Below are 25,247 nucleotides of genomic sequence, written 5' to 3' on the forward strand. Positions count from 1 at the left end.
GATCCAAGAACAAATTCAAAACAGGAACTGGGAAATCCTAGCTAATCCTGAAACAAAAGTAGGAAGGAATATGGTTCAGGAGTTCTATGCTAATCTGTGGCAAACAGACAGGCAGAGAATATCCGGAACTTCCCTCTATGACTATCGGACTTGGTCAGAGGAAAGATTGTTCACATCCACCCTGACAAAATCAGGGAGATCTTTAAGCTGCCTCAGCTGAAAGATGACCCAGACTCCTTTAATAGGAGAATGATGAGAACAAACAAGGGCCTGGACAAGATTCTAGAGGATATATGCGTCCCTGGAGCTAGGTGGACCACCAGCATCACTGGCATCCAAATTCAACTCGAGAGAGAAGATCTCAAACTAGTTGCCAGAGGCTGGCTGGACTTCATTGGGCGTTCTATATTGCCCACTAGCAACTGTTCTGAAGTCAGTGTTAAAAGAGCAGTGATGATTCACTGCATCATGTTGGGAAGAGAAGTAGAAGTTCACCAACTAATCTCGTGTGAACTTTACAAAATAGCAAACAAGAACTCCAAAGATGCAAAATTGGCTTATCCAAGCTTAATTTCTATGCTCCACAAAGATGCTGGAGTGAGGATGGGAATAATTTAGTATATCTCAGTCGAGCGGCCAATCACTAAAATATCAATGGAAAAAAAACAGTTGCAGGATGATCCCATCAAGAGGAGAGCACATGAATTTCTCCCAGAAATTCCTCAATTTGAATACTGGGAGCATCTTGAGGCATCTGTTTCCGAGTTGCAAGAGGCTATGGACCAAATAAAGGAAGAACAGAATAATCAAAATAGCATGCTTTGCAAATTGCTTAGGGAACCAGAGGAGCAAGGGCGTGACTTGAGGGAACTGAAGCATCAGAAATTAATTCTTGAATGACCAAGCACCCCACATACTAGAGGAACATTCACTTCCCAAAATACAGGTTGTTGAGTTCTAATCTTAGCTTTAACTCTGTGATAGTTGTTACTATAGGAATTTACCTTAGAAGTTATATAGGAGTAGTGGTAATTAGTATATCTATTTTGATTTTATTTTCAATTAAGTTATAATTTATTTTTCTCATCATCATCAAACATGAATAAAATAGTAGATTTTTAGAATAAAGAGGTAATTTATATCTTTCGAGTTCTTAATAAGAAAAATTATAATTAATTATATGTGGTGGCAATACTTTTTGTCTTTTGAATGAATGCTTGAACAGTGCATATTTTTTATCTTGAATTTTATGAATGATAAAATTATTGGCTCTTGAAAGAATGAGGAACACGAGAAATATTATTGCTGATCTGAAAAATCATGAATTTGATTCTTGAAGCAAGAAAAATCAGTCAAAAAAAATTACAAGGAATCATTGGATCAAGAAAAAGAAAAAGCCAATAGCCCATAAAACCAAAAGGCAAGGATAAAAAGGATCCAAGGCTTTGAGCATCAGTTGATAGGAGGGCCTAAGGAAGTAAATCCTAGCCTAAGCGGCTAAATCAAGTTGTCCCTAACCATGTACTTGTGGCATGCAGGTCCAAGTGAAAAGCTTGAGACTGAGTGGTTAAAGTCGTGATCCAAGGCAAAAGAGTGTGCTTAAGAACTCTGGACACCTCTAATTGGGGACTTTAGCAAAGCTAAGTCACAATCTGAAAAGGTTCACCCAATTATGTGTCTGTGGCATTTATGTATCCGGTGGTAATACTGGAAAACAAAGTGCTTAGGGCCACGGCCAAGACTCATAAAGTAGCTGTGTTCAAGAGTCAAATACTACACTAAGAGAATCAATAATACTATCTGAATTCTGAGTTCCTATAGATGCCAATCATTCTGAATTTCAAAGGATAAAGTGAGATGCCAAAACTGTTCAGAAACAAAAAGCTACTAGCCCCGCTCATCTTGGGGACAAGCAACAGTTTATGTTTGGTGTTTGGGGACTAGTATAAACAGAATCTGAGCACGTTGGCAACGCTGGAAACAAGGGCGTTTTCACCAAAAACGTGTGCGATTTTGGAGCTCTAAATGAAGCCAGCTTTTGAAGCTTAGAATGAATGCCAATCCCATACTATGATATATGGTTGGAAAGCTCTGGATGTCTACTTTCAAATGCCGTTGGAATCACCTCGTTTGGAGCTTTGTAGCTCAAGATATACTCCATTGAAGGAGGTAAGGTCAGGCTGTCCAGCTCTCCAGCGTTTTTGGCAAACACTCCTTTGTTCTTTCAAGTTGCCAACGTGCTAAATTATGCTTCCTAGCTCCAAGCATTGCTGCGTTGTTGATGAGCACGCCAATGCATTCCCAAGTTAGCAACGTGCTCTTCATTCCCAAGGTTGCCTAGCTTGCTTGTATGATGCGTTGCCAATGAACACGCCTATTTTCCTGGCGTTGGCAACGCCAGCTTCCTCTCCTCCTAGGCCAAGCCTTGCTTGTGTGCGTTGCCATCAAACACTCACTCTTTCTCCAAGTTGGCAACGCCCAAACGTGCTTCTCCAGGGCTGCCTTACATTGTTGGGCGTTGTTGATGAACACTCTAGTTGAAGTGCAAGTTGGCAACGTGCAACTCCTCTTTGTTCACTCTCCAGGGCTGCTTGGCGTTGCCTTCAAACACTCACCCTTTCTCCAAGTTGGCAACGCCCAAATGTGACTTCCTTCTTGCTCCAGGGCTCTTTGCTTCACCTATCATCAACCAAACACAAGCATCAAAGCCTTGCTAAATCACAAGATTTTGCATCATTCATAACATCAAACAATTCTTGCATAAATCTCATGAAAATGCACATATTTAATAATGTTTGATTGAATCAAGGCATGCATATAATTCTCATCCAAATACTTGCTTATTGCCTAAGAAAATGCATGAAACCAACCTAAAGCATACAAAAAATGGCTAGTAAAACTAGCCAGGATGCCCTGGCATCATTGTGATGAGCGGATATTTTATACGCTTTTTGGGGCTAATTTCATGTAGATTTTAGCATGTTTTAATTAGTTTTTAATAGAATTTTCTTAGTTTTTAAGAAAAAATCATATTTCTGGATTTTACTATGAGTTTGTGTGCTTTTTTGTGATTTCAGTTATTTTCTGGCTGAAATTGAGGGAGCTGAGCAAAAATCTGATTTAGGCTGAAAAAGGACTGCTGATGCTGTTGGATTCTGACCTCCCTGCACTCGGAATGAATTTTTTAGAGCTACAGGAGTCTAATTAGCGCTCTCTCAATTGGGTTGAAAAGTAGACATCCAGGGCTTTCCAGAAATATATAATAGTTTATACTTTGCGTGAAGATAGACGACATAAACTGGCGTTCAACGCCAGTTCCATGTTGCAGTCTGGCGTTCAGCGCCAGAAACAGGTTACAAGTTGGAGTTTAACGCCAGAAATAGGGTACAACCTGGCGTTCAACTCCAGAAATAGCCCAGGCACGTGAGAAGCTTAATTCTCAGCCCCAGCACACACCAAGTGGGCCCCAGAAGTGGATTTCTGCACCAATTATCTTAGTTTACTCATTTTCTGTAAACCTAGGTTACTAGTTTAGTATTTAAACAACTTTTAGAGACTTATTTTGTAACTCATGACATTTTTAGATCTGAAATTTGTACCTTTTGGTAGCATGAGTCTCTAAACCCTATTGTTGGGGGTGAGGAGCTCTGCAGCGTCTCGATGAATTAATGCAATTATTTCTATTTTCCATTCAAACACGCTCGTTCCTATCTAAGATGTTCATTCGCGCTTCACTATGAAGAAGGTGATGATCCGTGACACTCATCACCTTCCTCAATCCATGAACGTGTGCCTGACAATCACCTCCGTTCTACATCAGATTGAATGAGTATTTCTTAGATTCTTTAATCAGAATCTTCGTGGTATAAGCTAGAATTGATGGTGGCATTCATCAGAATGCGGAAAGTCTAAACCTTGTCTGTGGTATTCCAAGCAGGATTCTGGGATTGGATGACTGTGACAAGCTTCAAACTTGCGAGTGTTGGGCGTGATGACAAACGCAAAAGGATCAATGGATCTTATTCCGACATGATCAAGAACCAACAGATGATTAGCCGTGCTGTGACAGAGCATTTGGACCATTTTCACTGAGAGGATGGGAAGTAACCATTCACAACGGTGACGCCCTACATATAGCTTGCCATGGAAGGAACTTTGCACTTTTGAAAGTGAGGAAGCATTATGTTACACGAATTCAGAGGACAGAGAATCTCCAAAACTCCAACATATTCTCCATTGTTGAGTAACAATTACTTATTCCAAACACTTTCACTTTTTACAATTAAATCCAAATAACCTTATTGGCATCCTGTTTAAGATTAATAAGATAACCATAGCTTGCTTCAAGCCAACAATCTCCATGGGGTTCGACCTTTACTCACGTAAGGTATTACTTGGACGACCCAGTGCACTTGCTGGTTAGTTGTGCGGATAGCAAACGTGTGATTGCAATTTCGTGCACCAATTATCGAACAAAAATTAAACATAAGGAAATCAAACAGAAATTCAGAATTTTAAAAGTGTCAACCATGGGACTCAACAACCTTGAGCAGCTTCAGTTCATTGGCCCTTTTCCTTTGTCCTTTTTACTGGAGGAGGAAGAGTCATTATCATCCTTCTTGGAGGATCCTTCTTGTTCCTTTGTGTCCTTAGGCTTCCAAAATCCCAGCCATCTCATATAGGTTCTTTCATCCTCCCTGTGCTTGGCCAGAATCTCTTCTTGTCTTGTGCTTAACTCCTTTATTCCTTACATGAATGTTGGGTACCTGGGGTTCAAGGCTGCCACAGTATTACACAAGTGATTCAGCTTCGCTTGTGTGTTGATATCGTATTGCCTCCTTGAAATAGTTCTAGCATCATAAAGATGCCTAAACTCAGTAAGGTTCTTCTGATGCCATTTATTTTGCTCCACTATTTTGTTGAGGCTGCCTTGCATCTCTCCCCAGTTGAACTGGTCTTGTTGCTCCTTCATGTACTCCATACTTCCTTGGAGTTGTTGTATGTTCTCATTCACTTGGTCCCAGTGTTGTTGTTATTCCTTAAGTTGGTTGACATCCTCTCTCAGGTGGTGTATGTCTCTCCTCATTTGGCGTATATCTCCTTGCAATTGCTCCCAGTTGAAACCTTCAGGAAATTATGGGTATGGTGGTGGTGGAAGTGCTAAGTATTGTGGTTGATCTTCAGCCTCTCCTTCTTGTGGTGGTGGCCCTTGTGGTACATGAGCATGAGCTCTATGCTCCCTTGCTCTCTGAAAAGGGTTGATAGCCACCAAGACTTTATCAATGATCTTTTTTACCCTAGCCTCACCACATAGCCTTTGAATAATGCTGGAAAATGCCAACCTTGTGCTATCCTTGGTGCTTTTCAACACCTTATTGATGTTGTTGGCAACCATTTCCTCCATATTCACATTTTCTCCCTTCATGATGCTGTATATGAGCACAGCCCTCTCTAAAGTCACCTCTGAAGTGTTGGATGTGGGATTGAGAGACATTCTCACAAAATCTAGCCATTCTTTAGCTTGGGGCTCAAATCTTTTCTTATCAGTTGGTTGAGTCTTCCATCCTTGTCATTGATCCACTGCACATTCAGCATGCATATTTCATTGAGGATCTCATTAAATCTTGGGTCTTGTTGCTTCACCCTTTTTTCTCATAGTCAATAGGTTTCCTCCTCACATAGCTAAGATAACCATAGGGTTGCCCAAGTTGAGGCACTACATTAGCAAAGAATACTCTAACCAAGCTTTCCATCACCTTCCTTGGTGGATTTCACAATAGTGCACATCCTCTGTTGTTGATCTCCCTATTGATCTCTAGGTGCTCATTCCTTCCAAGTTGGAAGCCCACCTCCGGAATAATTTGCTTCTTACTCACCCAACCATAAAATTGGTTTTGGTTGAATGATGAGAAGAACTTGTATTTATTGAAGCTTGAGGATCCGGAAGCTAGTTCCTTGGTCTTTCTTTTCTTTGATGAGGAAGCTCTTGGTGGTGCCATGGGAGTGAGAAAAGGGTCTGGAGATGTCAAAGAAAGATGCAGGAAAGTAGGCAAAACCATGTTTTGCTTCAATACCAAACGTAGGACTTGATTGTCCCATTCAAGAGAAGAAAAAGAAAATAGTAAAGAGAAAGAAAAGAAAGAAGAGGGAAAGTGTGGAGGTTCTTTTCGCGTGTGGAGTTGGGGTCTGAAATGTTAAGAATGGTGGGAAAGTGAGTAGCTTTTATAGGAGTGAGAAGTGTAGTCTGGAAGGTGGGAAGGGGGGAAGTAAAAGCGATTCAATGTTTTCCCACTTGGGGAGTGGTGCCTAGTGTGGGAAGAGGCGCTAACCTTTATCTCCTTTGGTTCTCTACACATGCTGAGTTCCAAAGTGTAAGTACACTTTGACTCCTTGCGCCAGTGAACCCTCAATCATGTGGGCCCCATTTTCTCTCCTAAAATTTAAGATCAGAAACCCCATTAGTGAAAGAAGAAAAACTTCTTCACATTCCCTTTAACATACAATTAAAGTGCAATTGATGAGTATCATTTGGGATACCAAACTTGATTTCCTTGCATCTAATAAATTGGGTTCATCATTGGATTTTAATGTGTTTATAAGGGTGAAATAAATTCAATTTTTTCACATTCCTTCCTTCCGAACACATTAATGTGGCTTTATATGCTTCACCAATTTACTAAATGCTTTCAAACTTGAATCATGTTGGGCTTGCTGTGTGAGCTTCATATGGTGGTGGCCACACCAAACGTAATCTCTGGGCTTACTTTCAAAATTAATTCATTCAAATGGTTGTAAGCCTAAATTAAGTGGGTTAGTGGCCACACCAAACTTATCTCTTTAGCTAGGTTCCACTACAAGAAAAAAGGCCTGTCGGCACCCTTTTTTCTTGCCACGCCTTTAAAGCGTGCCCAAAAGTGGTCTATGTGTACGTTTTTGTGAGGGTGGCCACTGATTTGTGATTTGGCCACGCTTTTTTTGGCACGCTTCAAAAGCGTGGCCATAGAGGGAAATCGGCACGCTTTAAAAAGCGTGACCACTGATTCATGATTTAGCCACCATTTTTTGCCACGCTTTAAAAGCGTACCCATAGAAAGAAACAGGTACGCTTTTAAAATGTGGCTAGTTTGTCAGAATATACAGGCACATTTTAAAGCGTGCCTATAACCTTTAATTATTTGGGACCCTAAAAAAGCGTAACGATAGAATTCCCACTTAATTTAATTTCTCACTCAAACACTTAATTTCTTTATCAGAATACTCAAAGCAGCCCTCACTTAGAAGTGAGAACCCAAACCCTCGAATATCTCCATTACTCAACTAAGAACCCTAAACTTTCATAGCCCTCTCAGCTCGCAGCCCTCTTCATCACCGAGAAGTGAGAATCCATCTTCATCTTTCAGGTCGTAGCCCGCTCTCAACTTGCAACCCTCTATCCTTCTCTTGCAACCCTTTATCCCTCTTTCGCAACTCTTGGAAACTTCAATCGGTGCACCCTCCATCGGCGTGCCCTCTGTCGGCATTCACTCTCACTCGCAAGGCCTCCATCGGCGCTCGCTCTCTCTCGCTCAAACCTTACCTCCGTCGACACTGACTCAATCGTCGCTGCCTCTCCCTTAATCGCCGTTCCTCCCTCAATCAGTGCTCAACCCTTACCATAACACAAGAAGGTATGGACTTAAAGATTTAATCCCTTTTTGTTTCTCTGTTTCAACCCTCCACAAATTTCTCTATTTCAACCCTCACCATAACGCTGATTAATGTTTTCTTTTCTTATATAATCATCTCTTACAACTGTAATCACCTCTCTTTTTGTTTTGTTTCTATTATGTGGTGAACTCTCTAGTTTGACTGCATTCATGTGGGGAATGTGATGGATTGTCTATTTTATTATATGTGCTTTGCCTTACCATGACACGCATGCATTTGTTTGAATAGTACATATACTTGATATAAGGTTTGAGTGATATGATCATTTGTTATTTTGTTTGATTATGATGTAAATTGCTTATTGGAATGGTTTCTGATGTTTGTTTTCAATTTTTTGGTAAAGGAATACTAAATGGAGGTTTCTTGAGGGTGTGAGGGTCTCTGGTGCACTGCCACCTAGAACGGTCTTGGTGCAGCAGTGTATCTGTGATAAAGGTGTGTTGGAAGTTCTATGCAACTATGTGAGTGCTCAATTTATTTTCATTTTTGTATTTGATTTTTGTCTAATGGAATTGAATAGTTAGATAAAAGTTTCAATTACAGGCAGCTCCATCAAAGAAGTTTCAAACTTTCAACCTTCAAGACATGTAATAGGCTTATGTACTGCGGTTTGCATTTCATCAAAAGAAAATTATTTCCTAGCTTAAATGCTGTAATCTTGCAATAATCTTATGGTAGGAAGCTAAGCATTTGACCTGAATCAAATAAGTATCCTCTGTTCATACTCATTTTTTTGGGGGCCTGGATATTTGTTTTTACTTTTTATCCTAATGTGTTCTCTGCATATATGATTTAGTATAGAGAGAGTTTTACTAATACAACAGGGAAATGATTTTATAGAGAAAGTGAACTTCTATGTATTTAATGCCATTGGAAACTCAGATTTTATCTTTCCTATAAAAATTCTTCTGTTTTTGTATTCTTCACAAATGCCCTTTGTAAAACTGATAAAGATATAAATTCTGTCAGCTGCTATCTGGTATACCAATGTGTTTTCTAGTCCAAATTTTTTAAGAGTTTGCTTAATTCATTTTTTAGGTTTCATGGGGAGAATCAAGTATGATTCAAGCTGAAAGGTTATTTTCCTGAACCCAAAGAACAAGGAAATGTTGCTGGAGAACTTCAAAGAACAAATTACTTTGTTTGTGAGAAGCATCCAGTGGAGCTATGCAATATTCTGGTCTACTTCATCTACCCAACTCAGGTACTAACTTCTAACTAACTGTTTCCTTGAATTTCAGTTCTGTTTTGTGATTTTTTTCATTTTCTGTTTCTTGAATATGTGTTGTTTGTGAAAATACCTCAATGGACTTCATATGACGAAACACATCATGACTTGTTTCTTCTTCTTTTCTAATATGAACAACTCAATAGAATAGCTTCTTAGACAACACCACAATTCAATAATACTACTATTCAAAATCAATTTCTTTCTATTCATGGTGCCCATTTAGTAGGGTGTTGAGTTGGGGGAAGGATATTACAATAGAGACATTAAGACAAGGAAGACAAGTTAAGGAGTGGAACTCAATTCTGATCAGATAGGGTTGCAGCGGAGTGAGCAGCTTCGAGAGTTATACAAGTCCCTCAAAGCTGTAGATGCCATCCCTCAAATTAAGGTTGTTTTGTGTGTTGGGTTAAGTTTTCTTCAAACAAAAATGGTAGCTGTAGTTAGCATTGGTTTTTCCAATAGAATTTGAGTCTCCGGCGAGAGAAATAGAAAAAAAATATTTGATAAAAAAAGGTTTTTCCATGAGCATTGGTTTTTTTTTTTTGCCTTTTGACTTTTCAGTATGAATCTAGCTAAATACATACTTTTTTTCTTATCTTGACACAATTTACAGCAACTTCACCGATGCTCTCCCTTTGGTACGTGTTCTTTGTGTGATTAGGTCAAATTGTAAATAATTAAAGGCCAAATATTCATGTTGGAGCTTAATGGGATGTGTGATTTTGATTTTTGATGTGTTGTTTCTGTTTCAGGTGAAGTACTACTCTGAGAATAACAAGAGGCTTATTCACTTCTCTACTTGTGAAGTTGCATTTATTCTGCCCTGCAGAGGTCAGTAACTCTTCATAACTTAATTGTTATCAGATCTCATTATCCTTCTTGTTGCTGCAGCTGTGTTATTAGAACTCCTTTTTTATTTTTTACTTTTTATTTCGTATCTTATCTGAAATTGTTGGTTATAATGGCTTTCCAAAAGGATTTTATCGAAATGTTCAATCATAGGCGTTCAGTTGACACTTTTCGAGACTATAAGTATCTGGGAACCCAAAACCGTGTTGATGGAATAGTTGGGGAGTAAGCAGCTCAATTATTTATCCATTATGCTTTTTTGTCCTTCTTTTCTTTTATAATAAAACTTATTTATGAAGAACTCATTGTTTCCACTCTTATTCCACTGTCAATGTACAAGTGGATGACTTTTGGAGAAGTAGGTACTGCACGGTCAGCTATAGGCTCTGGTCTGATTTATTATGGAATTCCAAAGGTTAATTCTATAATATAGTCATGAACCTCAATTATTTATTTCAATACTTGGCAGATATTATTACCTAACCACTGGTACGTGCATTTCCAGGAGCTTGCTCTCCCTTTTCTTTTTATTATTTTCTATTTTATAAAAGAAACACAAAATATTTCTTTTTACTATTTTTCTTTGCACTAACATGGTGATTGTAGTTTCTTACCCCCATATGTAGTTGCTAATGATTTATAATTTTATTTATTCAAGAAGCATCATTTATGATTTCATTGCTAAGTACTTGTTACCACTTGCCTTTTTCTGCCTTGGATGTAGGGAAGCAGTAATCTTCAGCCCTTTAGCCATCAAAACCTGATGATGTTGCAACTATTTGCTATACAAGTGGTACAACTAGAACCCCAAAGGTGAGTAGGTTCTTGCCAAATTACTATTTTTTGTTTATGGTAGATGTTGTGTGCATGAAATGCTTTCCTTGGTAATGGTCACTTTATAGAACATTCTTCATTTATCCTTCTGCTAAACGAATTCTCTTCAGGGGGCTGTCTTGACCCATGCAAACTTCGTTGAAAATGTTGCTGGGACCACTATGGATGAAAATTTTGGCCCTTCTGATGTGTGAGTTCATTTTGAATGCCTACGTCATATTGTCCAGTAGTATTATTGTCATGTTTTGGCTCATAAAATATTCTAAATGTTCATGCTCTGGATTCCTTTTTATTTTCAGTTATATATTATAACTCCCTTTAGCACACATTTATGAGCGGACAAACCAATTCATGCATGTACATTTTGATGAGACTCAGATCACACATCTGCCAAAAGAGGTCCAGAAGATATTGAGGTTAGAACATGGCTTCAATTGGGGTGTCAGAGATGCTTGGAAACCCCATCAAGTTGAGTGGTGCACAAGGTCAGCACCATCAGCTTCTAGCCCTGCCACTTTCGAGACTGTGGCTCTCTTTGGTAAGAAGAAGGCAGCACCACCTCCTCCTTCAAAGAAAGCTGCTGCTGTTGTCACTCCTGCCAATGATGAACTCGCCAAGTGGTATGGTAAGTGGTCGCTCCTATCTTCACATCCTTTCCTTCTTTTGTTCTTTACCATATCTAATCTAGTTACTAGAAAAACTTCTACATGAACTACTTTTTATTAAATTATAAGTATTCTTTAATCGGAAATTCAGTATAGAATATGCAAATAAACTGAGAGAACCAAAGTAGCTAACAAGTCCATAGAGTATAGACATGGTTGTATTCTTTTGACAATGTAATTTGTTGAAATATGGTAACCGAGAAAGGAAGAGAAGGAACTAACAAAGTTTGACTTAGCAGTAAGAGGAGGGTAAATTGCTGGTTGATCCCTTTTTTCTGATGTTAAATTGCTCTCTAGTATGCTTGGCAAGTAAATTCACTTTATTGAATGGGAATGATCATCTTTCTTATTCCAGAATTGGTTTCAAGTAGAAAATGAATGTATAAATGCATGCATTAAAAGATGAACAAAGAACTATATCTCTGTTCTCTCCTTGTTAAAGTGAATGCTCATTAGCTCAGGAGCTTGTGTTGAAAAATTTACTCGTAATTAATGAGACTGAGCTTATATTTATGCAGTATAATTGAATAGTTTTGCAGGATTCTGGCTGAAGTTGAAAACCTTGCTACTAATTGTAATGAGACTGAGCTTAAGTTGTATTGTTTCTGTATTTTTTTCAATTTTTAGTTTTGGAATTCGAACTCAAGATTTATTTTGTATTTGAGTATTAGTTTTTTAATGTATAAAACAATTATCGCAAAAATTGTCACTAATTATTGTTTAATTTATGTTGTACTAAAAGTTGCATGCTATATTTGTAGGTTTAGTAATAAAAAAGGTTTGAAAATTTATATTTTGTAGGTAAAAATAAGAAAAAGGATTTTTTTTTAATTTTATAAAGCTATCGCCACGCTTTTAAAGTGTGGCCATATAACTGGCTATCGCCACGCTTTAAAAAGTGTAGCCGTATCTTTCTCTATCGGCACGTTTTTAAATAGTATCCAAAACAAACATTCTGGGACGTTTTAAAAGCGTGGCGATATGTGCACTTTTTGGTACACTTTTTAAGCGTACCTATAGGTTAAGACCTATGGCTACGCGTTTAAGCGTGGCAAGAAATGAAAGCCTGCCAACAAAAAAAGCGTGCCAGTAGAACCACAAAAGTGTGGCGATAGAGCAATCGGCACGCTGGCAGATGTGACCCTTTCATAAGCGTGCCGAAAGTTCAAAAAGCGTGGTGAAAAGCTATCGGCATGTTTTTTTTGCACTTTTTGGCACGCTTTTAAAGCGTGGCAGAAAGCTTATTTTCTTGTAGTGTTCTCAGCCCAATCAATCAATATTAATGAGTGCACCCAGCATCCTTGCACTCTCAATAAAAAGAAACAACTAAAAGATTTACTAACTAACAAACACTTTGAATTGATACTTAAACATTCTAAGCAAACAATCACAAATGATTTATGGAAAGCAGGAAATCAAAAGGATTATCATGGAACGTGAACTACAGACTATCCTAAGCTACTTCTAGAAAGCAAGAAATCGAAAGGATATGAGTGTTGGGGGTGCCTCCCAACCAACGCTTCTTTAACATCACTAGCTTGATGTTCCTCCATCTTTAGTTGTGGTTGTAGCTCACTCTCTGCTCATCCAAAGAGTCTCCCAAGTAGTGCTTAAGCCTGTGGCCATTGACAGTGAAGGTCCTCTGTGTCTTGTCCTCCATAAGCTCTACATGATGTAACGACCCAACTTCCAGAACGTCATGATCGTACCGAAAGTAAGGTGTTACCAACCTGCTTTCCTTTATTAACTATTTACTATTGAGCCTTTAGTTCGATATCGCGATTTAGTTTTATAGAAAATTCCAAAAAAATTGTTTTTATTAATTAAAATCACATAGCAAACATCACCAAGTAATAATAATCATAAACTTATTAATAATAATAAACATTATACAAGAGAATTTAAATAAAATTCAGATACAACTCTTATCCCTCTTCATAAAATAAAAACTAAAGCTACAAAGGTGAGGGAACTCTATGAAAGAAACTTAACTCATAAACAAAACTCATAGATAAGGTTTAACAATTGCCTGAAGCTTCAAACTGAGTCTTCGAACCTGTGCCACTGAAAAGGTGGAAATTTATGGGGTGAGAACAAACCACACGTTCTCAGTAGGGAATGGGAATACCGTAAAAGTAATGATTAACATGAAAATACTTAACATACTCAAGGAAACTACATTTTTATCAAAACTTTTTGAAAATACTACTTTTGGTTTTACTTTAGCTAGTTAATTACCTCTTTCAAAATCTCTAAACTCAAAGCAAATTCTAACATATAAAATTGGTCACATTAACAATTTATCAGCCACAAACAGCATCGCTCAATTATTGCAATAACTAAATAAACCAGCAACATAAGTAATATAGCCGAACCAAAATTCATGAATATCACTCCTCAATACTTTACTAAGTTCACAGCTTCAACAAAAATATTCAATCAAACACACAAGCAAGTTACCAAGACAAATACTACAATCACAAGGGAAAAAGATAAGCAACACAATCAAATGCAAATGCACAAACAAGGATGATGCATGTCTAGCCCTAGTGCAAGTAATGAGCTCATCTATCGGTTACTAACCCGCTCCCGACGTTATGCAGCAACCTCTGTCTAGATAAGGCTTTCTTATTGGCTATACCCCTGTGTACAGGAAATAACCCTTCTGCCACCATAGGGTCTACTGCACGTAGGAAATAACACATCTACCACTGCAGGGATGTACGCCGACACACCTTCTGTATATAGGAAATAACCCCTCTGCCACTACAGAAATGGAACAGGTGGTCACGGTGCTTCTGTAGCAGGAAATAACCCCTCTGCCTTAGAGAATTAAAATATGGATCTGTACCGCAAGAAAGTTTTCTCAGTGGTCACACCACTATCTATCTGACGGGCACAATGCAGCAGATCATCACATAATCATTCTCATTACCATCATTCATTATCATTCTCATTATTCATCATCACTTTCACATTCTTATGCAGTACCACTTTCTTTCTCTGCTCAATCATACTATACAAACTTTACATCTTTTCCTTTTCTTTCATAATTGCAAATACGCAAGCGGGACAAGACCCACGCCTTTGCCAACAATCTCGTATACCAAATAATTTCTTCTTAAAAGAATCATTGAAGTTTTTATCATTAAATAAGCCTTAAATATTGATTTTGATTAAGTCCTTATACTTTTATAAAAATTCGGATCTCTTCTGAAAATAGGACTTAACCACCCTTACGGGTCCAAACCAAGTAATTTACCAAACTTTTCTCAACCTTTCCAGCATCACATCAATTCAGAATCAAGGAAATTTCAACATTAAATCTGCCATATAACACTAAGGTTCATCTTTAGTTTAATAAACTTACAGCTGTCACTAAGACATCCTCAACACACTATCCTCTTTTCTGTTTTTAATATAGCAAATAAACTTTGAATTGTGCAAACTTTATGTTCAGACGTTCATCTTGAAATAATCTTTCTAACAAACCAAAGATCATAATTTTCTAATTTCTCTAGCATTAGGAATAGAAGAAAAACCGTGACTGCTCTGCAGTACGTAAAACCAGAAAAACAGCAGCAGCATATGATATTCAAAATTCAATATAAAATCCACGTTAAATCCAATGACTTTAAAAACTTATATGGTTCAACCTCACTCATCCAGGATTTGTTTCCAATTAATTCCAGGTCAATATCATTTTTAATGAACGAGTTATGTAACTCGGAAGTTGAGTAGTTCCATGCAGAATTCTGTTTAAAGTCAATAAACATATCCTCTTCCAAGTCCCATAACTCACTCATTAAAACATGGAAAACCATGAAATTTAAATAATGTATGCTAAACATACTCAAATTTTACCTCCAATTGATTGCATCTCAATATCACTTCATAATTAAAAATAATAAAGTCTCAAATTTACTGACATTGAAAACAAAACCTGATTTTTACTGCATAATACATCTTACTTTAAAAATCTATATCTTTAAAACCACAACACCAAAAATTCTGAATTTTTATGAAATTAAAGTGGTAAGACTAAAGTTTCATTTAAAGTTGGTTTCACTTCAAAATTCAAACTGGAGAATTTCTAATAGAGGAAACAAGTTGCTGCTGTGTTAAGCATTCTGCAGAAAACCAGATTTGACATCCATAATTCAAAAATTCATCATAAATCATAAACTTAATGAAAAAGTCTTAAATTCACCAGTCCTGCTTCCTATATTCCTAGGCTTAATCCAGACTTGGTCCCACACAATTCCGATCATCATAGAATTAGTTATAGATTTTCAACGTCAACTCTAGTTAAACTTAAATCAACAATAATAACCAACTTGACATAGTCAACTAAAGTTGGAAAATCCAGCAATTCTAAAATAATCAGAAAATCAATAACAATCATAGCCTCAAATCAAAGTAAATGTCATCATTATGACAATGAAGCCAGTCTATATCACAACCATAACCCAAACTCAATTAACATCCGCATCCAACTTCAGTCATAACTCAGAGCAATCACCACAACTAACTTTTCTCAAATACATTTCATTCAATAGTTAACTCATCATATTTCAATTTAATAAGTAAAAGTAATTGAATCACCATTTCCAGCCACATTTCAACCAATTCCAACCAGCTACAAGTCAATTTCACAGCCATTCCAATACACCAGATAACCAAAAACAACAACAAGCACTTACTCTCAATAACCAGAATACAGCCGCACAACTCAACTAAGTCAGTATAATCTCATAGAATCAAAACTTTTCAACAATTCCATCAAAATCAGAAAAAACAATATCAATTACAGCTTCAGACACTCACAACAAGGCCAAAAAACATTCACAGCCATAACCTAAATTCAATACTCCAATTGAAACACTAAAACATCATCAAACTTAATCCAAATTTCACAACATTAAACCAAGCTTATTTCTATCAATTAGTTTCTCATATCAACAAAACCAATTACATTCACAGCAACAATCCCAACTCAATTCATCAATTATCCATACGACAGCTTTTCAATAATTAACTCGACATATTTCAATTTAATAAATTATACTAAATCATTGTTCACAACAGCATCTAAATTCAATCACAGCTCATAATAATCACAACAACTAACTAATTTCAAATGCATTTCTAGTTATTCATGTCAATTAAGAAATTCTTAACCATTGTTAACCATTTGCACTTATCCAAATAACTTTGTAGGCATTGATGAGCGGATAATTTATACGCTTTTTGGCATTGTTTTTAGTATGTTTTTAGTATATTTTAGTTAGTTTTTATTACATTTTTATTAGTTTTTAGTTAAAATTCACTTTTCTGGGCTTTACTATGAGTTTGTGTATTTTTCTGTGATTTCAGGTATTTTCTGGCTGAAATTGAGGGTCCTGAGCAAAAATCTGATTCAGAGGCTGAAAAGGACTGCAGATGCTGTTGGATTCTGACCTCCCTGCACTCGAAGTGGATTTTCTGGAGCTACAGAAGCCCAATTGGCGCGCTCTCAACGTTGTTGGAAAGTAGACATCCTGGGCTTTCCCGAAATGTATAATAGTCCATACTTTGCCCAAGATTTGATGGCCCAAATCGGCGTTGCAAGTCAGCTTCAAAATTCCCAGCGTTTAACGCCGGAACTGGCATAAGAATTGGAGTTAAACGCCCAAACTGGCATAAAAGCTAACGTTTAACTCCAGAAAAAGTCTCTACACATAAAAGCTTCAATGCTCAGCCCAAGCACACACCAAGTGGACCCCGGAAGTGGATTTTTACGTCATTTACTCATTTCTGTATACCCTAGGTTACTAGTTCACTATTAATAGGATCTTTTGACATTGTATCTGTACCTCATGACACTTTACACGTTTCTCATTGTATCTTCTATAGCATGAGTCTCTAAACCCCATGGTTGGGGGTGAGGAGCTCTGCTGTGTCTTGATGGATTATTGCAATTACTACTATTTTTCATTCAGTCATGCTTGCTTCTTTTCCAAGATATCACTTGTTCCTAAACCTGATGAATGTGATGATCTGTGACACTCATCATCATTCTCACCTATGAACGTGTGCCTGACAACCACTTCCGTTCTACCTTAGATTGAGTAGATATCTCTTGGATTCCTTAATCAGAATCTTCGTGGTATAAGCTAGAATTGATGGCGGCATTCAAGAGAATCCGGAAGGTCTAAACCTTGTCTGTGGTATTCTGAGTAGGATTCAAGGATTGAATGACTGTGACGAGCTTCAAACTCCTGAGGGCTGGGCGTTAGTGACAGACGCAAAAGAATCACTGGATTCTATTCCAACCCGATTGAGAACCGACAGATGATTAGCCGTGCTGTGACAGAGCGCGTTGAACATTTTCACTGAGAGGATGGGAGGTAGCCGTTGACAATGGTGAAACCCTACATACAGCATGCCATGGAAGGAATCTTGCGTGCTTGAAGAAGAAGACAGTAGGAAAGCAGAGATTCAGAAGATATTACTGCAAAACAAGTACTTAGTTCATGTTCTTTTACTTTTTACAATCAACCCTGATAATTATTGATATCCTGACTAAGAGTTACAAGATAACCATAGCTTGCTTCAAGCTGACAATCTCCGTGGGATCGACCCTTACTCACGTAAGGTATTACTTGGACGACCCAGTGCACTTGCTGGTTAGTTGTGCGGGGTTGCAAAAGTGTGATTGCAATTTCGTGCACCAAGTTTTTGGCGCCGTTGCCGGGGATTGTTCGAGTTTGGACAACTGACGGTTTATCTTGTTGCTTAGATTAGGACTATTTTATTTTTTTGTTGGTTTAGAGTCTTTTATTTGAGTTCAGTTTCATATTTTAAGTTTGGTGTCAATTGCATGCTTTTGTTTTTCTTTTAATTATCGAATTTGCATGTCCTTAGTCCCTTTTTGATCTTTAAAAATTCTAAGTTTGGTGTCTTCTTTGTGTTTTCCTTTAGGTTTTCGAAAATCTGTGTCTGATTTTCTAAAAATTTTAAGTTTGGTGTCATTTTGTTGTTTTTCTCTTTCCTCATTTCAAAAAAATCAAATATTTTTCAAAATGATTTCAATCATATCTTTTCAATTGCTAATTCCAAAATCTTTTTAATTAACTAATTGATTTAGTTTTCAATTTGCGTTGATCTTATTTTCTTTTAGTTTTCGAAAATTTATTTTATTTTCCTTTTGTTTTATTTTTATTTTTTTCGGTCAACTAAAAAAAATTTACTTTACTTGTGAATTCATATCATATTCCCTTTCTCCATCATGGACCTAAGTGGAATTGAACAGTCCAGAAGGACTCTGGGGTCATATGCTAACCCCATTACAGCTGCATATGGGAGTAGTGATGAGCGGATAATTTATACGCTTTTTGGCATTGTTTTTAGTATGTTTTTAGTATAATCTAGTTAGTTTTTAGTATATTTTTATTAGTTTTTAGCTAAAATTCACTTTTCTAGACTTTACTATGAGTTTGTGTGTTTTTCTGTGATTTCAGGTATTTTCTGGCTGAAATTGAGGGTCCTGAGCAAAAATCTGATCCCGAGACCAAAAAGGACTGCAGATGATGTTGGATTCTGACCTCCCTGCACTCGAAGTGAATTTTTTGGAGCTACAGAAGCCCAATTGGCGCACTCTAATTGGCGTTGGAAAGTAGACATCCTGGGCTTTCCAGCAATATATGATAGTCCATACTTTGCCCAAGATTTGATGGCCCAAACCGGCGTGGCAAATCAGCCTCAGAAATTCCAGCGTTTAACGCTGGAACTGGCATAAAAATTGGAGTTAAACGCCCAAACTGGCATGAAAGCTGGCGTTTAACTCCAGAAAAGGTCTCTACACGAAAATGCTTCATTGCTCAACCCAAACACACACCAAGTGGGCCTGGAAGTGGATTTTTAAGTCATTTACTCATCTCTGTATACCCTAGGCTACTAGTTTACTATTAATAGGATCATTTGACATTGTATCTGTACCTCATGACACTTCACACGTTTCTTTGTGTATTTTCCACGGCATGAGTCTCTAAACCCCATGGTTGGGGGTGTGGAGCTCTGCTGTGTGTTGATGGATTAATGCAATTACTACTGTTTCTCATTCAATCATGCTTGCTTCCATTCTAAGATAATACTTGTTCTTAACCCGGATGAATGTGATGATCCGTGACAATCATCATCATTCTCAACTATGAACGCGTGCCTGACAACCACCTCTGTTCTACCTTAGATTAAGTAGTTATCTCTTGGATTCTTTAATCGGAATCTTCGTGGTATAAGCTAGAATTGATGGCGGCATTCAAGAGAATCCGGAAGGTCTAAACCTTGTCTGTGGTATTCTGAGTAGGATTCAATGATTGAATGACTGTGACGTGCTTCAAACTCCTAGCAGGCGGGGCGTTAGTGACAGACGCAAAAGAATCACTGGATTCTATTCCGGCCTGACCGAGAACCGACAGATGATTAGCCATGCTGTGACAGAGCATAGGAACATTTTCACTGAGAGGATGGGAGGTAGCCATTGACAACGGTAAAACCCTACATACAGCTTGCCATGGAAGGAGCCTTGCGTGTTTGATGAAGAAGACAGTAGGAAAGCAGAGATTCAGAAGATGGAGCATCTCCAAAACCTCAATCTATTCTCCATTACTGCAAAACAAGTAATCATTTCATGTTCTTTTGTTTTTCGCAATCAATCCTGATAATTTCTGATATCCTGACTAAGATTTACAAGATAACCATAGCTTGCTTCAAGCCGACAATCTCCGTGGGATCGACCCTTGCTCACGCAAGGTATTACTTGGACGACCCAGTGCACTTGCTGGTTAGTTGTGCGGAGTTGCAAAAGTGTGATTGCAATTTCGTGCACCAAGTAGCATCTGTATACCTCCCATCAAAGCAAGCAGCTTTGAGCTAAATCCTCAACTCATTATCATGGTGCAGCAAAATTGCCAGTATTTCGGTCTTCCACAGGAAGAACCTACTGAGTTTCTGGTATAATTCTTACAAATTGCTGACACAGTACGTAATAAAGAGGTGGATCAGGATGTCTACAGACTATTACTGTTTCTATTTGCTGTAAAAGATCAAGCTAAGAGGTGGTTGAATAACCAACCTACAGCAAGCATAAAGACATGGAAACAGTTATCAGACAAATTCCTGAATCAATTTTACCCTCCAAAAAGGATGACACAGCTAAGGCTGGACATCCAAGGCTTTAAACAAGAGGATAATGAATCCCTTTATAATGCCTGGGAGAGGTATAGAGGTATGCTAAGAAAATGCCCCTCTGAAATGTTTTCAGAGTGGGTACAGCTGGACATCTTCTACTATGGGCTTACAGAAAAAGCTCAGATGTCTTTAGAGCACTCAGCTGGTGGATCTATACATATGAGGAAGACGATTGAAGAGGCTCAAGAGCTTATAGATACTGTTGCTAGAAATCAATATTTGTACTCTAGCAATGAGTTCTCTACAAAAGAAGAAGTTATGGCAGTAGCCACTGATCCTAATCCTCAAGAATAGATGGTTGAGCTTAATCAGCAATTACACCTGATGACAAAATAGTTAGCAGAATTTAAAGAGATGCTCCAAGAAACTAAAATTGCTAACAAGAACATGGAAGCACAATTGAATCAGACAAGACAGCAATTATCTAAACAGATAACAAAAGAATGTCAAGCTGTTAAATTAAGGAGTGGGAAGACATTGAATGTATCAACTCAAAGCAGCAGAAAGCTAAGAAAGGAACAGCTGACAGAGGATGACCAACCAACTACCCAAAATCCCTCTGAGGACAGTAAGAGCCTAGAGAGGAATGATTTTGGCGTTCAAACGCCAGAAAAGGGTAAGAAAGTGGTGTTAAACGCCCAATGGGTAGCCACTTCTGGCATTCAAACGCCAGAAAAGGGTTGCAATCTGACGTTAAACGCCCAAAAAGCACCCAATCCTGGCATTCAAATGCCACAAAGGGGTCAGACACTTGCAAGTGCTGATAACAACCCCCTTAAGCAGGCTTCTCCAACCACTTCTGTAGAAAATAAACCTGCAGCAACTAGGGTTGAAGAATATAAAGCCAAGATGCCTTATTCTCAGAAACTCCACCAAGCGAAACAGGACAAGCAATTTGCCCGCTTTGCAGACTATCTAAGGACTCTTGAAATAAAGATTCCATTTGCAGAGGCACTTGAGAAAATACCTTCTTATGCTAAGTTCATGAAAGAGATCTTAAGTCATAAGAAGGATTGGAGAGAAACTGAAAAAGTTTTTCTCACTGAAGAATGCAGTGCAGTCATATTAAAGAGCTTACCAGAGAAGCTTAAAGATCCTGGAAGCTTTATGATACCATGCACATTAGAGGGCACTTGTACCAAGAAAGCTCTATGTGATCTTGGGGCAAGTATCAACCTAATACCTGCATCCACTATCAGAAAGCTTGGCTTGACTGAAGAAGTCAAACCAACCAGGATATGTCTCCAACTTGCTAATGGCTCCATTAAATACCCATCATGAATAATTGAGGACATGATTGTCAAGGTTGGGCCATTTGCCTTTCCCAATAACTTTGTAGTGCTGGAAATGGAGGAGCACAAGAGTGCAACTCTCATTCTAGGAAGACCTTTCCTAGCAACTGGACGGACCCTCATTGATGTCCAAAAAGGGGAATTAACCCTGAGTGTCAATGAGGATGAGTTCAAGTTGAATGTTGTCAAAGCTATGCAGCATCCAGACACATCAAATGACTGCATGAGCACTGATATTATTGACTCTTTGGTGGAGGAGGTCAATATGACTGAAAGTCTTGAATCAGAGCTAGATGACATCTTTAAAGATGTTCAGCCTGATCTGGAGGAACTAAAGGAAATAAAAGAAACTCTGAAAATTCCTCAGGAAGAAGATAAGCCTCCTAAACCCGAGCTCAAGCCACTACCACCATCCCTGAAATATGCATTTCTGGGAGAAGGTGACACTTTTCCAGTGATCATAAGCTCTGCCCTAAATCCACAGGAAGAGGAAGCACTAATTCAAGTGCTAAGGACACACAAGACAGCTCTTGGGTGGTCCATAAGTGATCTTAAGGGCATTAGCCCAGCAAGATGCATGCACAAGATCCTATTGGAGGATGATGCTAAGCCAGTGGTTCAACCACAAAGGCGGCTAAATCCAGCCATGAAGGAGGTGGTGCAGAAAGAGGTCACTAAGTTACTAGAGGCTGGGATTATTTATCCTATTTCTGATAGCCCCTGGGTGAGTCCTGTCCACGTTGTCCCTAAGAAGGGAGGCATGACAGTGGTTCATAATGAAAAGAATGAACTAGTTCCTACAAGAACAGTTACAGGGTGGCGCATGTGTATTGACTACAGAAGGCTCAATACAGTCACCAGAAAGGATCATTATCCTTTACCATTCATAGACCAAATGCTAGAGAGACTAGCAGGTCATGAATACTACTGCTTTTTGGACGGCTACTCAGGTTACAACCAAATTGCAGTAGATCCTCAAAACCAAGAGAAAACAGCATTTACATGTCCTTCTGGAGTATTTGCCTACAGAAGGATGCCTTTTGGTCTGTGCAATGCACCTGCAACCTTTCAGAGGTGCATGCTCTCTATCTTCTCAGATATGGTAGAGAAATTTCTGGAAGTCTTCATGGATGACTTTTCAGTATTTGGAGACTCATTCAGCTCCTGCCTTAACCATCTAGCACTTGTTCTGAAAAGATGCCAAGAGACCAACCTAGTTTTAAACTGGGAAAAATGTCACTTTATGGTGACTGAAGGAATTGTCCTTGGGCATAAAATTTCAAACAAGGGAATAGAGGTGGATCAAGCTAAAGTTGAAGTAATTGAAAAATTACCACCACCTACCAATGTTAAGGCAATCAAAATCTTTCTAGGGCATGCAGGATTCTACAGAAGGTTTATAAAGGATGTTTCAAAAATTGCCAAACCTCTGAGTAATCTGTTAGCTGCTGACACTCCATTTATTTTTGATAATGAGTGTCTGCAGGCATTTGAGACTCTGAAAGCTAAGCTGGTAACAACACCAGTCATCTCTGCACCAGTCTGGGCATTACCATTTGAACTAATATGTGATGCCAGTGACCATGCCATTGGTGCAGTATTGGGACAAAGGCATGGTAAGCTTCTGCACGTCATTTATTATGGCAGCCGTATTCTAAATGATGCACAGAGGAACTACACAACCATAGAAAACGAGTTACTTGCAGTGGTTTATGTCATTGACAAGTTCAGATCTTATTTAGTAGGATCAAAAGTGATTGTGTACACTGACCATGCTGCTCTTAAATATCTACTCACAAAGCAGGATTCAAAACCCAGGCTCATAAGATAGGTGTTGCTTCTGCAAGAGTTTGATATAGAAATAAGAGACAGAAAAGGGACAGAGAATCAAGTAGCTGATCACCTGTCCCGTATAGAACCAGTAGCAGGAGCATCCCTCAATCCTACTGAGATCTCTGAAACCTTTCCGGATGAGCAATTTTTTGCTATTCAGGAAGCTCCGTGGCTTACAGACAGTGCAAACTATAAGACTCAAGGTTCCCCTTCTGTAACCATGGAAAGGAAGCATGAAGAGCTTCTCTCAAAACAGAGTCAAACAGAGCCCCCACAGTCAAACTCTAAGTTTGGTGTTGGGAGGCCACAACCAACTTCTAAGTTTGGTGTTGAATCCCCACATTCAAACTTCAAGTTTGGTGTTGGGAGGTTCCAACATGGCTCTGAGTATCTGTGAGGCTCCATGAGAGCCCACTATCAAGCTATTGACATTAAAGAAGCGCTTGTTGGGAGGCAACCCAATGTTATATTTATTATTTTCCTTTGTTATTTTATGTTTTCTATAGATTGATGATCATGGAAAGTCACAAAATCAATTGAAAAAGCAGAAACAGAATGAAAAATAGAAAGAAAAATAGCACACCTTGGAGGAAAACTTGCTGGCATTTAAACGCCAGTAAGGGCAGCAAATGGGCGTTTAATGCCCAGTCTGGCACCATTCTGGGCATTTAACACCAGAAAGGGGCACCAGACTGGCGTTAAACGCCAGGAATGGGCACCAAGCTGGCGTTAAACGCCAGAAATGGGCACCAGCCCGGCGTTTATTGCCAGGATTGGCAGAAGGAGGATTTTTGCTCACCACTTGGTGCAGGGATGAATTATCCTTGACACCTCAGGATCTGTGGACCCCACAGGATCCCCACCTACCCCACCACTCTCTCCCTTCTTTCTTCTTTTGCTCGAGGACGAGCAAACCTTCTATGTTTGGTGTGGTAAAAGCGTTGCTTTTTGTTTCTCCATAACCATTTATGGCACCTAAGGCCGGAGAAACCTCTAGAAAGAGGAAAGGGAAGGCAAAAGCTTCCACCTCCGAGCTGTGGGAGATGGAGAGATTCATCTCAAGGGATGCACTTTCCTCCACAAAACTATTGGGAGAAAATCCACACTTTCCTAGGAGAATTGAGTTCCTAAATGGGACAACTAAGGGTGGAGCACCAAGAACATTCCATCCTACTCCATGAAATTAAAGAAGATCATAGAATCATGAAAGAGGAGCAACAAAGGCAAGGAAGAGACATTGAGGAGCTCAAGCACTGCATAAGATCTTCACGAGGAAGAACAAGCTGCCATCACTAAGGTGGACCCATTCTTTAATCTCCTTGTTCTTTACTTTCTATTTTTCGAATTTTATGCTTATGTTTATCTATGTTTGTGTCTTATTACATGATCATTAGTATCTTAGTGTCTATGCCTTAACGCTATGAATGTCCTATGAATCCATCACCTTTCTTAAAATGAAAAATGTTTTTATTACAAAAGAACAAGAAGTACAGGATTTCGAATTTATCTCTGAAACTAGTTGAATTAGTTTGATGTGGTGACAATACTTTTTGTTTTCTGAATGAATGCTTGAACAGTGCATATGTCTTTTGAATTTGTTGTTTA

The sequence above is a fragment of the Arachis hypogaea genome, chromosome 10 (assembly GCF_003086295.3).
Source record: "Arachis hypogaea cultivar Tifrunner chromosome 10, arahy.Tifrunner.gnm2.J5K5, whole genome shotgun sequence".
NCBI classification, from domain to species: domain Eukaryota; kingdom Viridiplantae; phylum Streptophyta; class Magnoliopsida; order Fabales; family Fabaceae; genus Arachis; species Arachis hypogaea.